The sequence below is a fragment of the Pipra filicauda genome, unplaced genomic scaffold (assembly GCF_003945595.2).
Source record: "Pipra filicauda isolate LSUMZ 115617 unplaced genomic scaffold, ASM394559v2 scaffold210_size2929891_pilon, whole genome shotgun sequence".
Taxonomy (NCBI): Eukaryota; Metazoa; Chordata; class Aves; order Passeriformes; family Pipridae; genus Pipra; species Pipra filicauda.
The window spans coordinates 326,596-348,070 of NW_024104322.1; the positions used below are offsets into that span (position 1 = coordinate 326,596).

Genomic DNA, 21,475 nt, shown 5'->3' on the forward strand with positions numbered 1-21,475 from the left:
TTACAACTACAGAGGATATGAATTACTTCCACTCTGCACTGGCAACAGAAACAAGTACTGTCCTTCTCTGCAGTGCCCAGAGTCTAGCTGGCCATTTAATCCCATTGCTCTCTTTAACAGTGAAACAACTGAGGTGTGCTGGGTCCCAGTTTAAAGGTTTTCAGATCAGTTAACCTTAAAACATGGAATTGAACACACGGGAGAGGTAAACCAGCACAGTTCTCCGAAGGTGTCAGTGAAGACAGGCCTGAAGTGAAGCTTCTTCATGTAACTCAGTTGCCCTTTTGAAGAGCCTTGGACAAACCCTCTGGCAATAGACTATCAAGAAACTTGGTGATCATGGGATCTGCAACAAACTCTGCTGTCATCCCCTGGAAACTGCTGAATGTGAAGACAAACAGGATCAACGGTTCAGAATACGACAAATTATTAACATGCAAGGGGGGATCAAAATCACATCAAAAATTAAAGGCGTTCAATGCATTCATCCAGTCTCTGAAAAAAGAGTTTAAAAGTAGGATGACAGAATTTGCAGATAGTACATTTCTGGGTTAAAGAAAGATAAGACTGGGAACAAAAAAAAAAGTGTATGGACAAGTGGACACCACACTACATTTTGGTTTGGTGACAATGACCACTTCTACAAGATTAAAACATGAGAGGGTTCTAAACCTGTACAACATTTCAGGATAAAGGCCTAGCACTGTAAAAACTGTATGAAATCATCAATATCTGATAATAAATAGAAAGATGCAACATAAGAAGGAAGTGGCAACAGTGCTTTAATCGTTACTTAAGTCAAAGGCTCATTGTTCAATGAAATAATGGTATATAGTTTTGGTTTCTCTGCCTTAAAAAGCTAAGCAAATACTTAAAAGATTCAGAGATCTGCAAACACAACTGAAGAAACACAAAGATACCCAATTGAGTAAATGGTAAAAACTGTATTATTGATAAAACAAACACCAAGGTTCCTGAAAGTTACACTTGACAGAAAGGTTTCAGAATTATGGTACTAATATTCAGAAATGAATACATGTTTTTTACTACTGATAGTTTTCTCCTTCACACAGTCAAGTTGATTGAAATCCCTATTACAAAGTATTTATGGAACCAAGAACAAAGTGGAACTCAGAGTAAAATTAAGCATTTATATGTACACATGCTTACTGACATTGGCAAATATAAATGACATAAATGGACAGTAAACATTACCTCTTAAAAGTATAGAATGTTTCATACATTTGTCACATGTGACATCTAAGATCAAAAGTGGAAGAAAAAAAGAGTAATCTTCTGAAATGTAGGATACTAGCTTCAGAAAAGGCCCAGAAATTATTCTTACCTAATGATTCTATTCAATGTTTACCTCCACAATGAAAGCAACACACATAAACTTCATTATTAGTCAAAAAGGAAACAGGCTTAGCTCAAAATATAAAAAGACAAGCTGGAAAATCAGGATTAGCAAAACTGAAGGCCAGAAAATAAGAACTGAATCATACAAGCCTGATGCCTATACAAAGCACTGGAGCAGTGCATTTTAAATCAATCTGTTCATCCTAGGCAACATGTGTATTGGGACAATTATTTGTTTTCTTTTCTCCAATGTTTAGTCACCATAAAAACCATCTACATGAAAACAGCTTGTGCCTTACAGTTCTAATGAAGCTCATAAAAAATTAATAGAATGTGAAGAAGGAAACCTGATGATGCACAGAGATTATATGGCCAAAAGACAAGAGGTATGTGCAGGTCTCGATAACATGCTTAGTTTATGTTTGCATCTGAGGCAGCATTTTAAACCTAAAGGATGAATTATAAAATTCATATCAGGAGTCATCAGCTATCATGTCAAAACTAAAACACATATGAATTGCAGAGAATTTATTCAATAGTTCCTCTTTGATGGAGAATGGAAGAAACAAGTACAAGACAATGAACTCCCCGGTGAAGTCCTGAGTGTGCTCAGAAGAATGGCAAAACCGACACCAACTACTGCAAGGATAGGATTTTATCTGTTAAAAATTCCAACTACTTTTCTAGGGCCATGGATGCTGACATTGCTCTCTCTATCACAAAAAAAGCCTTTGGTTTCTGGGAAGAGTAAAAATTACAGATCTCTCAGTCAGGCTTTCAGCCCCACTCTCCACTCCCAGTCCCACACACATATGCTTCCTATAATGGGCAATAGAACTTGGGGGGGCCAGTAAACCACTGCAGCTCATCAAGGAGGACATGCCAGTGCTTCATCCCAGAAAGCCAAGTGGGTTATAAAGGAGAGAATCCCATCATAAATTCGCTCCAGAGTATTCCCAGCTCACCTGGGATTTCCTTACCTTCCCCCAGCAAACTTACATAGGATTGTTCTTTCAAAACTGTGTTGAATTGGGCCAGTAGAACTATTTGCTGTCTTCCTAGGAACAACAGATGCTAAGGTTTGCTAAGGCTGAACTGGCTTCCAGTGTCTTATTTATGATACACTATTTCCTCCTAATACCTTAAGAAGTGTAAATACACAGGCAGCAGCAACAAATCAAGTTCTCTGTACTGGAGAACATAGTTCAGAACTGCATTTGATTCATAAATCCTTAGCTTATGTTATCCATGTGGGAATCAAACTCTGATAAGCAACTCTAAAAAAGGTTTTTTTAAGGTTCCTCATTTATCCTCCTTAATCTTAAGATTGCCTATTCTAAAACACATTATGAGAACAGGAAACTATTGTGAACTAATGCTCACTAACACCAAAGGCTGGGGAAGAAAGAAATCAGGTGGAGGTAACAAATAATGAGAATCCCATTCATGTTTAAGAACTGTGTTTGTTCATAACTAGATGTGGTAAATTGCTGACAAGGAAAAGGAAGAAGATGATCAGACATAATAGTAGGCACTGTTTTCAAAGATGCTCTTCTCTAAATGACCAATAACCTTCTAGACTTCAAAATTCAGGATAAAAATCAAAGAACTCCTCCCTGATAGGAGAAACTACACCTCTCCACTGCATACACGAAGTGAAAAGTCCTACCCATTCCACTAATGTCCTACTGACACACTCCCGGTATCTTTTTGAACAAAATCTGTGTAACTCAACAACATATCATGCAACTGCTTTTGGATTTCTTGCTATAAAGTAGCTGTCTACATGATTACATTTCCAGATGCCGTTTCTCTGTAATTTAATGCGAATTCCTTCATGTTTATATTTGATGCTTTTAATACTATTGTTTTCTAAGGCATTTCAAAACAGTATTTACCTCAATGAGTCTGTATTGGTGAAATTAAATTAAACAAAACAAAAACAGTTGCATGAGCCTCTCTGCTGTTGAGACTGACTAGGCCATCAACAAAACTAATCTGCAACACTCCTGAAGCGTATTAGTAAGCAACAGACAAGTTGCTAAGCTCAAAAACGATGTAATTACAAACACTAATGAGTCATAAACTGACAGATAGAAACTAAAATTATAAGTTGATTAAAGATACCCTTCCATTGACAGTGCAACAAATTGTACAGTACATACTAATTCAGTTCTACTATAAACTAGTTAAGACTACTAGTGTCAAGATCAATCATTTGAGTCTTGTTCCAAATCATTCTTCTGCTTAAGCCATTTTGCTATTCACATCTGTCCTAACTATTATACACCTATTTATTTAAAGAAAAAGAACATATGGCACTAGAGATACTGAGACAGCAAATGCAGACTAATGGGTACAGCTGTCACGCAGGAAAGTCAGGCAGGTACATTCACCCATCTGCCCATGCACAAACAGTGACCATAACATTAGCCAGCCCCTTCCCTGAGCAAGAGAGAAATCTTGAAAACCTGTTCTTAAAACTGAGACAGAGTTTTGATATCACTTCATACATCAACTCTTCATAGGTTTTGCTAGCTGAACTTTCCAAAGTAAGTCATAAACACTCTTGTCAAGTATAAGCTTGTAAAGCAAAAAGTACATCTGAACTTCAATACTGTTATTAGACACTTTATTTCCCCCTCACTCGTACCTAGTATCTTCTTTAACTTAAGGAGTTCTTCCTCACCCTGACTGACATCAGATTCTGGTGTGTTGCCTACCATGGTTTGTGTATTGGATTTTGTTATTCCTGTGTTCAAGGACTTCTGCTATCCTGCTTGTTTTGGATGTTATAACTCTTTATTTAGCTGTCTGTATTCTGAAATCGGATTACTAACAGCACCTTTAGTTATGCAGCCCAAAGAGAGCCCACATCATCTTTCCTGCTGACATACAGAATCTTTCTGCAGAGGGAAAACTCACTATTTTTGGAGGGGGTAGTATGGAGAGTCATGTCAGCAGTGTGCAGGGATCAGGACTGCGGTGCTGTTACTTGCACACAGCAGGTCCCAGACCTGAGTGCATTTCACCCAAGCTGAGCTTTTTGTAGGACTGCAGCTGTTACAGTTTTGCCTGAACTTACATTCTCCCACTTTTTTTGTTCCAATGAAAATAGAAACTTTTAATGGTCATTAATAAAAATTATAGAATTCAGTTTGTGATAACCAGATGAATTCTACAATTACTAAAACCAAGTCAAATTACTGATTTGTTTTTACTGTACATTGTCATTTCAATTAACCAGCATGCAGATGAAAACACAGTTCATTTTCAGATGGAAAAACTACCTACAGAAATATAACCAAAGCCATTGTGGCCACCTGCCTGCACGCTTACAGTGCAACAGAACAGGTCAGAACTGACATATGAGTTACACTTCTGAGTTCAGCATGAGCTTCCTCAGGTAGAGAAATGCACTGCTCTGCAAACAGGCTCCACATGGGGACCAATTTTAGCCCCACCTTGGGTAACAGGTTGGTTTCTCTTAACTGCTGCATCAACAGTCAATTACTGCTGGATTAACAAGATATTTAGAGAGGCTAAACATGATATCCCAGACAAGCAATTATCAAATGCTAGAAAGAATTATCACACTGAAATTGCCAGAATATAGAGAGATGTCTCATGTTATTGTCATTTGATCCAAATACTGGTTTATTTGTCAAAACCTAAAAGATAAGAGGGAAAAAAAGAAATGATCACATTTCTACAGAAGCAAATCAACACTGTAAAAAGAATTAGTGGAAATATTTATCTCTGAACCGATCTTTCAAACACAGTTAAAGACCATTTGGCTGGAAAAACTGGAGCAAGCACATCAATTTTGGTGTAAAAAGCATAACTGCATTTTAATTCATTTACAAAAAGCTTACAGATGTGGTTTAGACAGGAGTTGTTCAAGTTGCAAATATGCCTTGCTCTGGCAAGTCCCAATTTCTTTCCAAAGAGTAGGTCAGTGCATGGAAGGCCAAAATAAACACCCCAAAACAAGCAGCCTTGGGAATAAATGAAAAACACTTTTCACTCAGAGCTAGAATTGAGTATTTTTATACTGAAACCAGGCTAAACTGCTTCTTCAGGAAATTATCACAGGAGAGACTGCTGAAAGAACAAGAGGGGTTGGGATGCATTTTGGTCAACACTTTTAGGCAACTGCAAATTCAGTGAACGTGGAAGATGTTGCTATCAGTAAAGTCAAACCCACTTATATTGAGCTCATAATTTCTATTTGATAGTTCTTTGAACCTGAAACTCAAACTGAAACTCAGCATGGGATCAAGTTCTTCTGGACTGAAACCTAAGAATTACATACAGGTCTGCACCAGCCTGATCCTAAAAAACCCTCTCAAGGAGTAAAGCCTTATTTATGTATTTCCATAATGCTGAGAAGACTCTCCTGAGTGAATGAACAACATTTTGATGTAGTTCACTGATTACCAGTATTTAGAAGCCACCCTTTTTTACTCCCTACAGAATTTGTAGACTAGGCAGGTTTACTGTTACTCAGGGATGATTGATGAGAAAGAAAAATTATGCTTTGGGGAAGATAACTCTTTCAGAGAGATATATTAAAGAATATCCAGGAGAGAGTCTTTGGAAATAAATTTGTTAGAACACACACCTTAACAAACCTTATAAGCTATCAATACATTTTCATGCTAACTACACTGACTAACTAAACACACAATCCCAGTTTGAATGTGCAGTATGAGACAGCAACAGAGCATTATCCACGACACAGCGCTTAGTGAAAAGGTTGGAAAGTTCAGATAACCACTGAGAGATTTAGTTACTTCCAGGAGTATGGTTATTGCCTCTCCTACTTCTTGCAACCATTTCAACACATATTCTGCCAGCACAACCACCCTCAAAAGGTTTGATACGTGTGTCTATTGTAAATAGTTCATATCAGCAAAGAAAAGTGATCTTGCTAGTTCATAGCCTATAGTGATTTCTTGAGCGAAACAAGCAGCATCAGCAAAACACCACTTTTACTGTATAACTATACCTATTCTAGCGTTTTTGCCTATATTGAGAGTTGTAAATAAGCACAGTCCTGAACGACATTTCCAAGTTCACACAAGTTTTATGTGCAGGTCTCACTCCAGGTGATCTCATCCTCACTCCAGAAAACTCCCTATCGTTGTAGCTCAGTGGCTTTCTTCCAGGTTTCAGAGAAATCTCTGAAATCAAGTAACTGTCTCCCAAAAGATGCATGCCTTTCACATCATGTAAAAATGAAATTCAGTGGAGAGCAGATAAATTTTCAGAGCTCAGACTATAAAGGAAGCATATGCGGTTGTGTGGAAAAATGCACAGGAGTGATACAAGGTAGGCAGAAGTTACCAGTCCAGCGGCTAATTTATAGCAGTCAAAGTTTAACTTGAATTTAAAATGTTAAACTACCAAAGAATTGTTGGTGAGGTGACCTTTTCTTCCCCTCTCTCTTTTTCCTCTTTTCCCTGCTTATTTACAATATGTTAAAGCAGAACACAGGTCTATTCTATCCCCTACCCAGGTGGAGCTATCTTTCTGCTTTTAAGAGAGAAATTACCGCCACTGGAGGAAATCTGCTTATGGATTATTTCACTGCTTGAGTCAATACTTGTACATGTAGATATTACTACTCATGCAGTATGTAACACAACCTTCAATCTCTAGTGTAATTAGGAAGAAAAGGGAGAGTTAAGGACAGACCAGAAATATCTTAATCATCAATGAAAACTGCAGGAGAAACTTCTGGAAAGAGCTACTTAAATGTTTTTTTTTTTCCCCGTAGGATCCCTTGATTCTTGCAAAACTGATCTCAAAACAATTAGGAAAACAATGAAAATACATATGGGAAAATTCAACTGTAGACTCCAGTTTTAGAGGGTGACAACTGGTAACATTTCTTTAAAATGCCTCAGTCTGTTAACAATCCAAAGTCCTCTGTAGAAGACTTTGAAAAATTTGCCAAATTCTATGAGTGAAACAGTACAACAGCTTGAAATGGCATTAATTAGAAGGATGGTTCATGGTGGTTCCAGTGATAGAAAACTGAAAGCCACAACAAGCCTTCAGTTTAAGGTAACAAGCACTATTTAAAGTGAGACTTTTTAAAAATTATCAGCTGTTTGATACGCTTTGTGAAGATCAACAAATACAGAGACATTTCAGTGTAAAGACAATAAATAATAAATATTACTTTCACATTAAGACATGAACTTCCATATTGCAGTCAGACAGACATTTTGACAGTCAGAGTACTGCACAAAAACAGGCACAGAAGCAAAATGTTAGGGGAAATGCCATTATGTGTTAAACACAGAGTAGAAGGAAGGCAGAACTGAACTGCAGAGGGAATACTCAGGCTATTACTTAGGACTCCACTGAAACAAGAAATGTTTAACTCTCATACAGTATTATTTTATGATCAGCCTCTGCGTCATTCAAATAAATTCCCTCATTTCGATCTGCTTTGGGTCACCCTGATGCCTTTTGCCATTTTCTACATCCTTAGAGCTGGAAAACCAAACGCATATTTCAACTAAAGTGTCTGTCCCCCACTGTTTTGGATGACTTGGGGAAACTGAGTGGTCACATGAGCTAGGCACATGTCTCTGGCTACAGGAGATATTCAATTGAGAAGTAGGATACTCAAAGTAAACAAAATGGTAACAGAAACCATTGCAACTGGGAATCAAGACTGAGAATTAAATAACCTAAACAATGACAGAAGTCCCATTTCTCAGAGCATCAGTTTTGCTTGACTTGACACTAAGAAGAACACAGCAGAGAATTCAAACTGATGAACCTGGCCACTGTGGAAAGCTGCTTGTCTGACTGCATAAACCACTTTTTCCTTGCTGTTTACTAAAAACATATTAAAAAATAGATATCGATGTCTTTGTCATCCGGCTAAATAAACAGTAAGTACTGAGAGGAGACATTCATTGCTCCTCATTTTTTTCACACCATTATCATGTCTTTGCCATGACAGTAGAAAGAGCAGCAGTTCCTCTTAGAACTTCCTCTTAGAACAGGTAGCTATGCAATCTTTAAAATATCAATTTCCCAGGAGCCAGAAAGAATCCCAAATTTTCACCAACATGAAACCAAGCTGCTGCCTGAGAAGGGTCCTTCTCCTCTCCCTCCACTAAGGAATTAATTCTAATCTACTTTGCACTCTTCCAAAATGCTGTGGACAATTTTATTCAAAAAGAAAACTGTCATTGACATGTCTGCCACTCATATCTCAAGACAAGCACAGAAAAAATATCTGTCTTGCTACCACAAGCTCATAAGTTTTGCATCTGCTAGCAACAACTGAGGAGATCATTCACCAGGCTGTCATAAAGTAAAAATATTAGCCATCAATATACTCAAGCTCTTGGATCAGAAGAGACAGCCCATCTCATGAGTCTCTCCAGGGCTGCCTGATAGCTGGCTTCATTCCTACATCTCCATTGCTTCTGCTTAGTGCAGTGGGGTCCTAAGAGGTTTTTTGAGATTTTTATACAAGAAAAAAAAAAAAAGAGAGAGAAGTATACCTGTATCTGTAGGAGGGTCAAGATTTTGGAGCATTCCAGCTCAGGACTTAGTATGGAGAGTATGGAGTGCAATTACTCTAAAAAATGTAACGAGAGTTACTTTTTGTGGAGGATGGGTGTTTGTCTATGTCCTCCTCACTCAAGAGGCGAATCTATCCCAGCATCTATTCCAATTAATGTCACCTCAGACAACCTCAGACAATTTTTTTTTTTTTAAATAATTTTATTTATGGGACTAATGCCTATACACAGTTTAGCAGCAGGGACCACATTTTCTTTTACCTTGCTTGATTATGCCATATGAGAAGAATGAAGACCCAAAAAGAAAAAATCTCTGTAATAAAAGGGCTTTTCCTTGCAAATGAAATGGCTGCTCTGTGTTTCCCTTTATCACTTACGTATGAAGTCTCATACAAGACATCATTTTATTTCCTTTACTTTGGAATAGCATTTTATTGGCTTTATTCTCTTTCCTCACCTTGTATCACCCTGCTGGTGCTAAGAAACTGAGTCAGCATGGCACTACTTCAGAAGCCAAAGTTGGCTCATCATTTAAAAAGGCTCACACACAACCACCTCACAAAGACAGGAAACTGCTCTGAAGTGGGACTCAGGAATCAGGCTCGGATAAGGTGACTTGCCAAACTTGGCTACAGGCTGCATGTGACACGCTCAAATTGCCTCCTCTACCGCACGTTTCAATTTCTATTGGATATGACACATGTAATAGCTCTGTGTTAATTAACTCACAGTGTTAATGACCACCAGTCACTGTCCTATAATCGCAGGGAGAACCACTAAGATGCTACGAAATTACTTCCAGCATTTCCCACAGTTAACTGAAAACTAACTAGCAAATGGTAAACCATCTCAAAATCTAGCACTGTCCTCTGCACAAAGGTGGTAAATATGAGTAACTGCACTGTTACTGTCCTTCCCACAGTCACTCTGCAGAGGACATTTGTTTCCATAGGTTCAGCACCTTCTGTGAGCACTTAGGTGAGTCTGACCAACCCAAATCAAGCCTTACATTCCCTCCTGACTTGTATCAGTCCTCAGTGCACACTCACTGACTAATGCACACAACAAAGCATCCTTATTCCCTTACTTAATGGAACAAGTTCCCACAGAAATACCCGCAGACTTTAATCTACAAGTGCAAGAGAGCGAAAAAAAAAAAAAAGGGAAAAAAAAAGATATCTGGGACAGAACTGAGGAGACTCCTCATAAAGATGCCAAAGAAACTAATTTTTTTCCTCCCCTCGCCCTCCCCCAGTTTTAGAAGTATTAATAGAATGTAAAAACAAAACAGGCAAGTAAAAACACTTCAACCAGGTCAAATGGGTGTCCAAGTGGAGGTAAGAAACCACTTAAAGCTCTCACAGGATTATAAACCCCTCTGACAGGTCTGATAATTTTAAAGGCCTAATTCCATTACAGTATCTGGCAGCCTGCAAGGGCACATTTTACTAACCATAGGCCACCAGGTCATGATAGATGTTGACAGAAAACACTAAAGGTTAAGTAGATGTAAGACCATAAAACATTTCAAGCTGTACAGTGCCAACAATGTTAACTAGCAACCATGGAGCTGTTTGAGAGGAGAAAAAAATGGTTGTCTTGCCCCCAGCTGCAGTTCCAGGGAGCCGCAGCAGAATCAGGTGGCCAGGATGGCCAGCACCGGGCATGCTCGCATGACATGAAAGTCCTTTGGGCTGTATCAACCCCCAGAGTTCCTATCTTACCTAAAGCTCAGAGTGCGAGATCAGATTAATTAAGGTTAAGAAAACACAACCACACCACTGATTTCATCAGTCCTCTTCATCTGGGAAGCACGGTCAGCAGCTGCACAGCCGGCGGCAGCAGCGGTGCCACGGAGGAGCAGTAGGGCCGGGGACATCCTGGTAGCTCAGGTCAGGCAACCTGCAAGTGCCTGTGTGTAACAGTGTAGCACTCTGACTTTGAAAAGTAGCACTCAAGTTCTCACCATGAGGAAGATCCAAGCCAACAGTTAAAACAATTTAGTAAGACCCAGTAATTTTGCCTTAAACTCCCCCCAAAACCTGTTCAAGCACACCAATGCGCCACTCACTTCAACTCCACCTAAGAGTATTTATGCAACACATATATGCAGCTGAAACTCCAACATGTAATTTGGATTGCTTACTCCTGAAAGGTGTCTAGATAAAATGACAATCACAGAGTTCACCTTATTTCAGCCATTAAATATGAAACCTCATATTTGACATTCCAAACTAATGGAAAGGAAGGTATTCCATAGATTATTGCCTCTGTGCACAGAAAAGGCTTGAAAGCTGCTCTCTTCTGCATACTCTCTTTCTACAAGGCATTACGAGAATAGTCACAAATAAAGCTTCTGTTTTTTCTTTCTTCTATGTAAAAGAGCTCCTCTAAGTGACATCTATATGGATAATAAATTGGCAATACCACAAACAATTAAATTAAAAGCTGTTCAATATGTAAGGGGGTGGGAGCTGACTACTGACCAAATCTGACATACAAATAGCTTGCTAATTTGTCAGCAAGCCAAAATAAATGGAATGGGCTGGCTACAGGTGCAGGTAAATGCCTCAGAAATAGACATCAATAAATCATTTAGCTCTCTATAACATTTTAGATTACAGTCATTTAACAAGAAGGACATTTTTGCCTTTGCAACATGATTCATGAGTGCTTCAAGCAAGCCATTTAAAGTCAATACTTAAGATGGGATTTTAAAACTTCCTTCTTCTGATTTCTTAAAACCTACTCTTAAACTTAGCAGAAATTATAAACTGTATCTTCTGTTCTGCTTATTGCAAAATACAAAATCCAAGATTTTGGGGTATTACACACTAATGATCAACTAACTCTCTAAAGTTCCAAACTCTCTCTATGAGAGAATAATCACCCCTGATATTTTTTGTAGATACAAAGAGGAAGTTTGCTGAATATCAGGCAAGCCAGACAGCCAGCATCCTAACCTTACTAGATGTGTCAACACAGAAAGATGGAAAGAGTGGGTCACCATGTATTAAATGTGTTCCTTAGAAGTAAAAATCATTTGGTCCTCATAATTCTGCATCTCAAATACTTCTTTAAGAAGCCAGTCCATGACTAGCTGCTCTGTCAGCTCAAACACCACCTGTGGGGCTGTATTTCTATGAAAATGATACAAGGTGTCACAAACAATGACAGAAGCTTAACTGCATGTTCAAAAGAAGGTCAGACATACTACAACCAGAAACACGAAATACACAAGGACCATCTATGCTTCTATTTTGCAAAGAGCTTGGAAGTATATTCACATGATGTAAAGTCATTTAGTAAAAAGATTAAAATCTTTTGTAACTAGTGGACTAAGAACATATATAAACTTACATGAATGTTTTTGTTTTTAACTTGATTCTAATGCAACTTTTGTCTAATGAAGTATACTCCTTGACAGCCACAAATTATTCCAAGGACCTTCCAGGTAAATTGGCCAATTAAGGAATTACAGTATTTCCACCCCAAGGAATAATTAGAAAACATATATAGCCATTTGGAAAGCTGACTGGAACAGGACAATTTAACAACACTTGTCTATGTGCAAGATGACAACATGGTTCATAAGTTTCTTCCAGACTAACCTCTCAATTGCCCTATTGCTAAAAAAAACAGTAGGGATGCATATGGATGCAGAGGTGTGTAAGAACATGAAGAACTGGTGGTTATTTCCAAAAATATGCAATTTTATTACACCTAGGATAGGAGGAGTTTTTACACACTTACAACCTAACATGACAGCCAGGCACACTGCCAAACACGCATCATAAATCAGATCCAACAGTCAAATCAGGACAGAACCCCAGTTACAGCACCACAGTTCACTAAGGTGCCTCCAAACTTACCGAAAAACGCAACCGGTGTGACGCAACTCTATGGCATATCTGTCTGAGCAGGAACTTTGGAGTTAAAACTATTGACAGCAACAAAATGAGAACGCTGAGAAGTATCCATAGCAGACCCCGTTAACAGAACCAGGGAGACCTACAAGCTGCTCAAGGCAGTCAAATAACAGCCTGTGATCAATAGAAGCAAATAGTACTGGCAGATCAAGCAGGATCAAGACTACATAAGCCACTGCAATCTGTATGAATAAGTAAATCATGACAGGCTCCTCTGAAAGCTGTGCTGTTAGGCTGATGCTTGAAAACCTCAACTTTCTAAAACAGTTGGATAGTGTCAGTAGATAAGACAGTAAAAGTACTGTTAACACCCTTCTTTGATGCCTGGCCTAGAATACGGATAAGTAAGTAGCACTAAGCAGCAAAAAAAAAAAAAAAAAACAGTATTTTTGCTTCTTCTACTACATACTAATGCAGAAAGAAGGTTGTTAATAAAATGTTAAATATATTAAACAGCAAAAGCAAACACTAGGTCAGTAAAACTGGTTAGCAGAAATGAGAACTGAAGAGAGTCCTGTGACAATCTCCTGTTAGCTCTCTCTGTTACCTTCTTGGGCTTGACTAAGAAAAGGTAGTCAAGGAGTGATTTTTATGAGCATCCCAGTTCTTCCCATCTGCCCTAGTTCTACTTCTGCTGAAGCTCTACTCAGTTCATTTGTAACTAAGTTAGGTCAGAATGATTTTGAAACTCCAGTACAAATAGTTTTAATGATAAGCACAGGAAAGAATGAACCTGTCCAGGTACTACAACATTATATTTAAATAGCATTCTAATGAGCTTGTATTAACCAACAATCGTGGGATTTTGTCTGCTTCCAGGATGTCAACACAGCTTGTCTACCTCCTGAAATTTAAGGGATTTAAGAGATACAAAGGGCACTGGAGAGGTACAAAGAATACCAAGTACTAACAACAAAATTCAGTTTGAGGATTAGAAGCTTATAAACAAACAATAACCGTTATTCATCAAACTGGTGAGAGTTGTACTTCAGTTATAATAAATAACAAAGAATTAGGAGCTTATCTGGATGTCAGAACATTTTATTGGTGTTAATAAAAACAACTGAGAACAAAATTAACTTTTTTTTTTTTTCTGAAACAGGTAAAACTGTCATGGGTTGCACTGGATTACTGTCAATAGAATGAATATTGAATATTCTCATAGTGACTTGTAGAAAGAGAGTATGCAGAAGAGAGCAGCTTTCAACAAGCTAAGACTCAGGACTAGCAATACACTCCAGAGAACGCAAGATTTTTGAGAATGATCCAAGTCAATAACTGGAGAAATGTATAGTATTTATTATAGGTAGGCTGAGTGGTAGCCTTCCACACTGCTGAAGTAATTACTGTCCTAATGTCAGTAATTTTATTTTATAACTATACCTTGTCTTGATTTTAAGGAGAAAATTCTTCAAGTAACTTCCAATTAAAAATAGAAATAAAAAACCTGTCTATGTTCATTCTGTGTTTCTCTTGTCTCCTTGCTGTATTCTCAGTGAAAGAGCTACATATGTGCCAGACTGGCTGGCTGCTTCCTCCCTGATGATGAATGGATGTGCACTCTACACCATGCCTTGAAAGCTATTACTGCTTTGCCTTATTTTGCATTGGTGTGCCTCTGATAATTACTGAAACATCCAATTCATTTGAAGGCTAGCTCATTCTTTCACATGCTGGTTTAAAAGGCTTTGTTCAGTAAATTCAAATTGTTCTGATATTGAAGAAGTTGATTTTTAGTTACTTCTCGAACAACTGTTTTATATACCTAAACATCGTTTTGCTACAGTATTTTAGAAGCAGGTGTACCCGGGGGAATGTTGATTCTTATCTTGCTGTTAGAAGAGCCAAGTGATATTAATACATTGTTTCAAGTGTGTTAACTTTTAGCTATTATAAGGATTTGTTTGTTTTGGTTATTCCAAAGAAAACATCAATAATACCACACTACAGTGAAACAGATGCCATGTCTAGTGTTTTCTTGTAGAATTTTCTGGTTTTTTTCTGCAAAGGCAGTAGTACAAGGAAAACCGCCACAGCAAACTCTAGGAAATTTCGAGGACAGGCAGTGGGGTCATCTGCTACATTTAAAACCCTCAGGATACGTCTGTGCTGCACCACGTGCTGTATCCTGCAAGGTATCAGAGGCAGTAAACCATCCTCTCAGGCTGCACAGCTAATCCACATGCTCAGCCAGGCTTCTGAGACTTCGACCGTATCACCCAGCTCTAGCTGGATAGCTCTGAACTACAATGCAGTAATAGCTAAATAATGCTGGGAGGAAGCCACTTTTCCCCACCTTTCATTTTTCCTTGAGCAAAAGCCTTCCTCTCCCAGCTGCTTACAAGCAGTTTCACGGCAGTCTGTTAAGAGCAGCTTCTTTTGCTTGTTCCACCCAAGAGAAAACAGAAGTTCCCCTTGCCAGAGCAGCCTCAGAGGAAGGTATTTCCTGTGGCAGTCTCTGTTCTCAAAAAGAGAGGAACAAAAGCAGAGGGCATCTTCACTGAGATCTCTGGAAAATCATTTTAACAATGTTCCACATGATAAGGTTTTGGGTTCGTTTTCCCTTGGTGAGCTCCTTCCCTGATTAGCTCTTCTGCTGTTTGTTAATATAATGTACAGTCTATTCTTTTGCTGTGAGAAGAAAAAAAAAAGTTACATTTGTAAAATCCCACGGAGTGACAGTTTCCTGTTGGCTGCATTCTAGTAAGATTTTTGGTTGCTGTTGGTCAGCAATATCCCTTTTGCTGGTGTAATGCTCATGAGAAAGCAGCCTCTAATTGTCACAGTCCCAGTGACAACTGAGGATAATGTGGGAACTTCTGTGTCCTCAGCTTACCTTGTGACACAGAAAAACACTCTTCTCCTGTCTTAGTTACACATCTTTTATTTGGGGGGGGGGGGGTTGGGGCATTGGATTCAGAGATTCTCTGAAAATAATTGCTATACTAACTCTTACAGTAACACAAGGCCTGTTTTGCCAGACTATTCTCTGTGAACTATCTCACCATAACTAATACAGTACCTGTTACAATAACCACAAATTGTTAATTGAGCCCAAAGTATCCTCTGTTATTCTCTCATTGTTCCATTTACATGCTCTGCTTCTTTGCTTTGTAACCAACAGCTGTCCCCTGCCCACTGCACGGGGACAAGCTTTCTTGGGTGTTCCTGGAGCTTTCATCCAGCGTAAGGGCCCAAGGACTGAATGCTACTTTCAGCACAAGTAATATCAATGGAGTGCATGTGTTTCACCGAAATATGAAGAGAGCAACATTTCTGCCAGGATCACAGAGACATTGACACAGATTTGACACCTGCACCCATTCTCCTGCGATCTACACAGGATTAAAGGCTTACGACTAAGTTTCAAACCTCTCTTATGACCAGTATTTTCAACTGCTAACATGAAACTCTACCTTGCCCATTCTGAAGAATTCCTTAGCAGTATATTTTCACTGCATTTTCAGACATATTTCCCCATGGATCTTCTGATGGCTCCACCAGAAAGGGGTAAAAGCGGGGTGGGTGGGAATCAAATGAACGTTAAGTATTTTTTTTAATCAAACTTTAACCATAAATTCGAAATTGAGCCTTTGGTAGCATTCTTCTGTTAACTTAAACTTAAGCGTTACTGAGTTCTTCTGAAATATATTTACATAAACCCAAACTTTTGTTCACAAGTTCTATTGCACTTTAGCTGCCATCTCAATTTCAGTGCTAAGCAAAAAGAGGAACAAAATCCTGCTAAGCAGATTGGTGACAGCATGGAGGAAACATGCTTTTACTCAAGAGGAGCTTCTACTTTTATGCATGATTAGATGCTGATAATTACTTTCTTACCATTATACCTGTAATAAACTTCCAACTGGAGGAAAAAATCCAGGAAATATTAGGTAACTTAGAGCAATTTTAGCTGAATTTTAATTTTATGTACTTCCATTTCCCTGTAGTGTTTCAGCCATGCTAATTGCTCCTCTTAGGTCACCCCAGCCTAATGACCTGATTAGCTTCAACTGACTGAGACACAACTTCTTGAAAGAAACTGTCTCCACAGTAAGTTTTCTGTCCAAAATCTACAGATTTGCACAACAAACATAATCTCCTGCCAAGTTAAGTTGTTGTCATAAATGTGGGTTCAAACTGAGCAGTTCACCCCCTGAGACGTCTACAGAGAGCAATTACTTTATCAAAAGTTGACAGATAGTAAGGGGTTTTTCAATTGGATCTTATAACAGGTTCACCTGAACTCAGGGCAAGCAGTTTATATGACTGAAGTCAACACTTGTTTTGGCAGTGGCTTCAGTGGACCTGGAATCACCGACGCCACTTTAGGCAAAGTCTATTTCACCTCACACAGCGATTTTACTGATTGAGGAGCTGTTACCTACAATAGCAAGTCTCTTCCCCCAACAGACTGTGCTGTCAGTGTCTGACGTGCAAACACTGAAGCTGTATAAATCCCTTGCATTTTGGTTTTGGTGTACGTTGATATACGCTATTTTATTCAGTTTTAAGACATTACTTGCATTAATGCAGCTAACTAAACTAAATAATAAACCAACTTCTTGGGAAGTCTGACATCACTAGTTTGAAACTTCCTGAAAACTCCAGAAATCATATGCAAATTATCTTTTTAGTTTTTATACAGGAAAAGAAATAAGCAAGACACTTGTTACTGCTCAACACAAGGGGCAAAAAACTTATCAACTGGAATACCTGAGACTGCCATTGATACCAACACTTCTTTGAGATCTTCTTTGAAACCACTTGCCACAGATGTGAGTTCTGCATGGCAAGGTCTTTCCATAAAGACAGCAAAAATGAAATGGTGGCAGCAGTATTGTCACTGCTGTTTGCAGAACAGCTTGTCACGTTCTGACAGTGCCAGACAGGCTAAAGTTGCAGGAAAGGCCCCTGATAATTGCTGTTGCCTTTTGGTTTTATGACTGCGGATACAGTAAGCGAGATTCTTGGCGGATTCAAAGGGTTCAACCCCCCCCGAAATGAGGACGCTTGAAGCCCAGCCCGGGTCTGGGGCGGGCGGCCGCGATGGCCCGGGCAGGGCGCAGCCCCGCTGCCATCGCTGACAGCGCCGCCGGCCGTACCCACAATGCACCCGCTCGCTCGCACCCGGCACACACACGGGCACACACACGGGCACACACACGGGCACACACAGCCGGGTACAAACACACACACACACACCCCCGGGCACACACACACCCCCGGGCACACGCCGCGCTCGCCCCGGGGCGAACACACCCCAACACGCGTCCCCGCTCACACACGCACGGCCCCCGCCCCCCCCGAAACCAACTTACCCCCGAGTTACATCCCATTCACAAGCCTGGGCTTCCTCTGCCGCCCCTCCTCTGCGCGCCTGCCTCTCCTGCTGCAGAGAGGCCACATATGTCTGCAAACACTTCTAGGCAGAAACCAGCCAGTGCAGAACAAAGACAGCCGGGGTTGCCTTCATCTCAGCACAAGGCAGCCAGTAGCTATTTTCAAGCTTGTTCGCTCTCCCCCTCAGAGGGCACCCTGCTCTGTTTCTCCCTCTCTCTCTCCTCTCTTTGCCTGTCCAGCTACTGCACAACACACATCAATTATTCATTGCTTGTCTCCCGGTTTCCAGGCAAAACCAATCACAGATGGAGTCTTGCTAATGGGCTCATGCCGTACTTGCCAACAGGCTATTTGTGCTCAAGCTACAACCCTCTAGAGACAATAAAGAGAATCAGGTTAAGCTTTAAAACTTCACACGTACGCGAACAGACCTAAAACGGCGACAGACATGTAAGCATCCCTATGACATTGCTCAGAAGTACGTCTTCAGCATACAGCATGGCAGAAGGCTGCTTTAAATCTTCTGAAAGGGTTTTAAGAAAATCAAACACTCAGAAAAATCTCACCTCAGCTGCATGTTATTGATATTGATGGTTCTCTTTTCTGTCTCTAGTGATCCATGTCTTGCTTTCCCATTACACCTCTCCCTCCTTCTCTCATACTCGTGCACGCACACACACACACACACACATACAGCCACAGCCACTTTGCCAGAAGGAAGAGAGAGAAAGAGAGAGGAGGAAAAAAAAAACCACCCAGGCAGCTCACATTTCAAACTTGCAAGGAGGGGTGGTGCTTAAAACGCTAGGACAAAGCCTCTGTCTCTGGCACCCAGCCAAAATACTAAAATAAATCCCCTCGATCAATTAATTGGAAGCAACACTTGTTCGAGCCCGCGTAACAAACCATTAAGGGCGCCGGGGCTGAAAAGTCTTGATATTTGGGAAATCTTACACCCTTGTTTCCCCCCTACCCTGTTTGCTGAATGCTGTTGACTAAATCCATCAAACTAGTCATGCTAATTAGCGTCCAGGGCAGCCTCGGCGGCGAAGCAGCGCCCGGGGCGGGCGGCCCCCGCGGTCCGGGAGTTTCCTTACGGACCGGCCGCCGCCCCGCCCGGGGCAGGAGGGACCTGCGGGCCGGGCTAGCGGTGCCGATGGCGGTGCCGGCTGCGGTCCCGGCAGCGGTGCCGAGGGTGCCCAGCGGCGGTGCCGAGGGTGCCCAGCGGCGGGCGCAGCGCTCCCGCCCGGCGGGGCCACAGCGCGTCCCTCCCTGCCCGGGGGAAACTGAGGCAGGAGGTACCAGCTGGAACAGCTGTCACCTGCGGGACAGCCTCGCTCGGGCTGTTTGCTCGGGGTGTCTTTAGGAGTTCAGGTCTTCACCTCTGCCGGCCGCCCCTGCTCCCAGCGCATCACCCGTTCCCACGCCACTGCCACTTCAGCGCTGCCCATGAAAGAGTTTTAAACAACTTTCACATGTCCAGCTGTGCCACAACGCAGCCTGTGGTGGTCAGCATTTCAGCTGATAGTGTCAAAGGAAAAAAAAAAAAACCACCACCAAAAACAAACCACCAAAAAAATCAGGAAGCTAATGTGACAATTCTTTGCTCCCTCTCAGAGGGAAAACTGGCAGTTTAAGTTGTGGCCAGCCGAGCACCAGCCTTTTCCTGCCAGCCTCCGCGGTGCAGAGCCACTTCCTTCCCCGCACAACCTGCACAAAGGCACCTCCACCTCTTAAAGGCGCACCCAGCACTCTCGCAGGGAAGGCAGCCGGCGGGCTCCAGCAAAAACCAAACAAAACACAAACAATAAAAAAGGAGGACTTGAAAAAATAATGGCTCTCCAGCAAAATTCCTTTCAGTGAAAAAATGGCCTCAGCTTCCCTTGCCATGCTTACAGTCGCTTAACTGTGCTTCGCAATCACCTTAGCAGAGAGAGTCGGCAACATGACAGATTGGAGCAGCAAACTATCACAGATATCAAAGAGCAGCTCTTCTCTGAAAAATGATTCCACAAAAAAGCATTGTCAGATTTCATGTTCGGGTTTTTTTCCCCAGGGAATCCACTACAAACAGGTAAGAGGTATGTGTGCTTTCACCTAACTTCCACTCCTGGCGCAGGATCTCAAGGTCAGCCTGTCAGACAGGCTTTGCTTTCTCTCCACAGCCAACAGACCAAGCAGAACTGCAAATCAAACCCTCCACAATATTTTGTGCAATCTCAGAGCTGCACAAGCATGACCAAAGGAGCACTAAACAATATGGCTGCTTCAGGTGGTTCAGGACTCAGCGCTGGGCCAGCGCCCGTAGCAGACAGTCCGTACAGCACAGGCGAGCCTTCAGCTGGGTCCTCAGAGATCCAGGTGGACCCACAGGGCTGCTGGAACAAACTCCTACACAAAATTTAGTTTCCACTGCAGTTGATCAGACTTGAGATTCAGTCACACAAAAGAAAAGTACAGAACCTCATACAATTGCCTTTCAGAGTGGACAGAAACTTTACAGAGGTGTAAATTGTACAGCTAGCCTGGCAGAATAGATAATAGCAAGCACAGGTTTTAGAGGACTGTCAAAGCAATTATAAGTATGTCGATAATCCAAAATAAGGACCAAATTCCCTACTAATGTAACTGCACCGAGTTTAGACTTGGTGGATGTGAATGAAATTTATAATTGATTATAATGCTACGTGAACTCTAGATAGACACAGAATGAACATTTCTGTGCTTGTTTCAGGTTTTACTGCATTTATAGAATTTTCAAACTGTTCATAAGCTATCATGGTATTATTTCATATTTTGAAAAAAAAACATAAAGCAGCAACAAGAACATATCAGGCAGTCGTGAGGTCCCAGATGTCGAGACAGGCTCCTTCCTCATACGAATTAATGAAATTAATTTCTCAATGAAATTATTTCTGAGGCGTAAAAAGTAATTTTATTGTTTCTGTATAGAAAACATATACCCCAGTATCCTGGGGTAGTAGTTTTTCTAACTACAATCATAAGTAGTACCTCTCTGCAATTAAATTGCTGTTTCTAGTGTAACAGTGTAAGTTTCTCTTTTAAGCTGCCTGTCTTTTCAGAGGAAGTGGTTTAGATTAGACAAATCACTTATCTAAAAATTATGTACTTACTTCTCCTTTGACAAATCTTCAGCAGGTTTCTAATCCCACCCTGCCACTTGAAATATCACTTTCTGTGATGACATTTGAGTCACAGTTGTCAGAAGCATCAGGCTCTGTAGTTAAATGGATTAAATCACACTTCATAGCATGCAGTATTTTGAAG

The 21,475-nt window shown here is 40.6% G+C and overlaps 1 protein-coding gene across 7 annotated transcripts in view; it reads right to left on the reverse strand.

The window, feature by feature from the left end:
• Nucleotides 1-21,475, reverse strand: part of ZMIZ1 (zinc finger MIZ-type containing 1) — a 348,247-nt gene that overhangs the window by 72,582 nt on the left and 254,190 nt on the right. Inside the window, exon 1 of one of the 7 annotated variants that reach the window (XM_039380996.1) lies at nucleotides 18,754-18,879. The exons of 5 other annotated variants lie outside the window; for them this stretch is intronic. The gene's annotated coding sequence lies outside the window, so the exon portion shown is untranslated. Of the gene's footprint in view, nucleotides 1-18,165; nucleotides 18,416-18,753; nucleotides 18,880-21,475 lie in introns of those variants that run through there. One more of the 7 variants, XM_039380997.1, reaches the window with a different exon arrangement.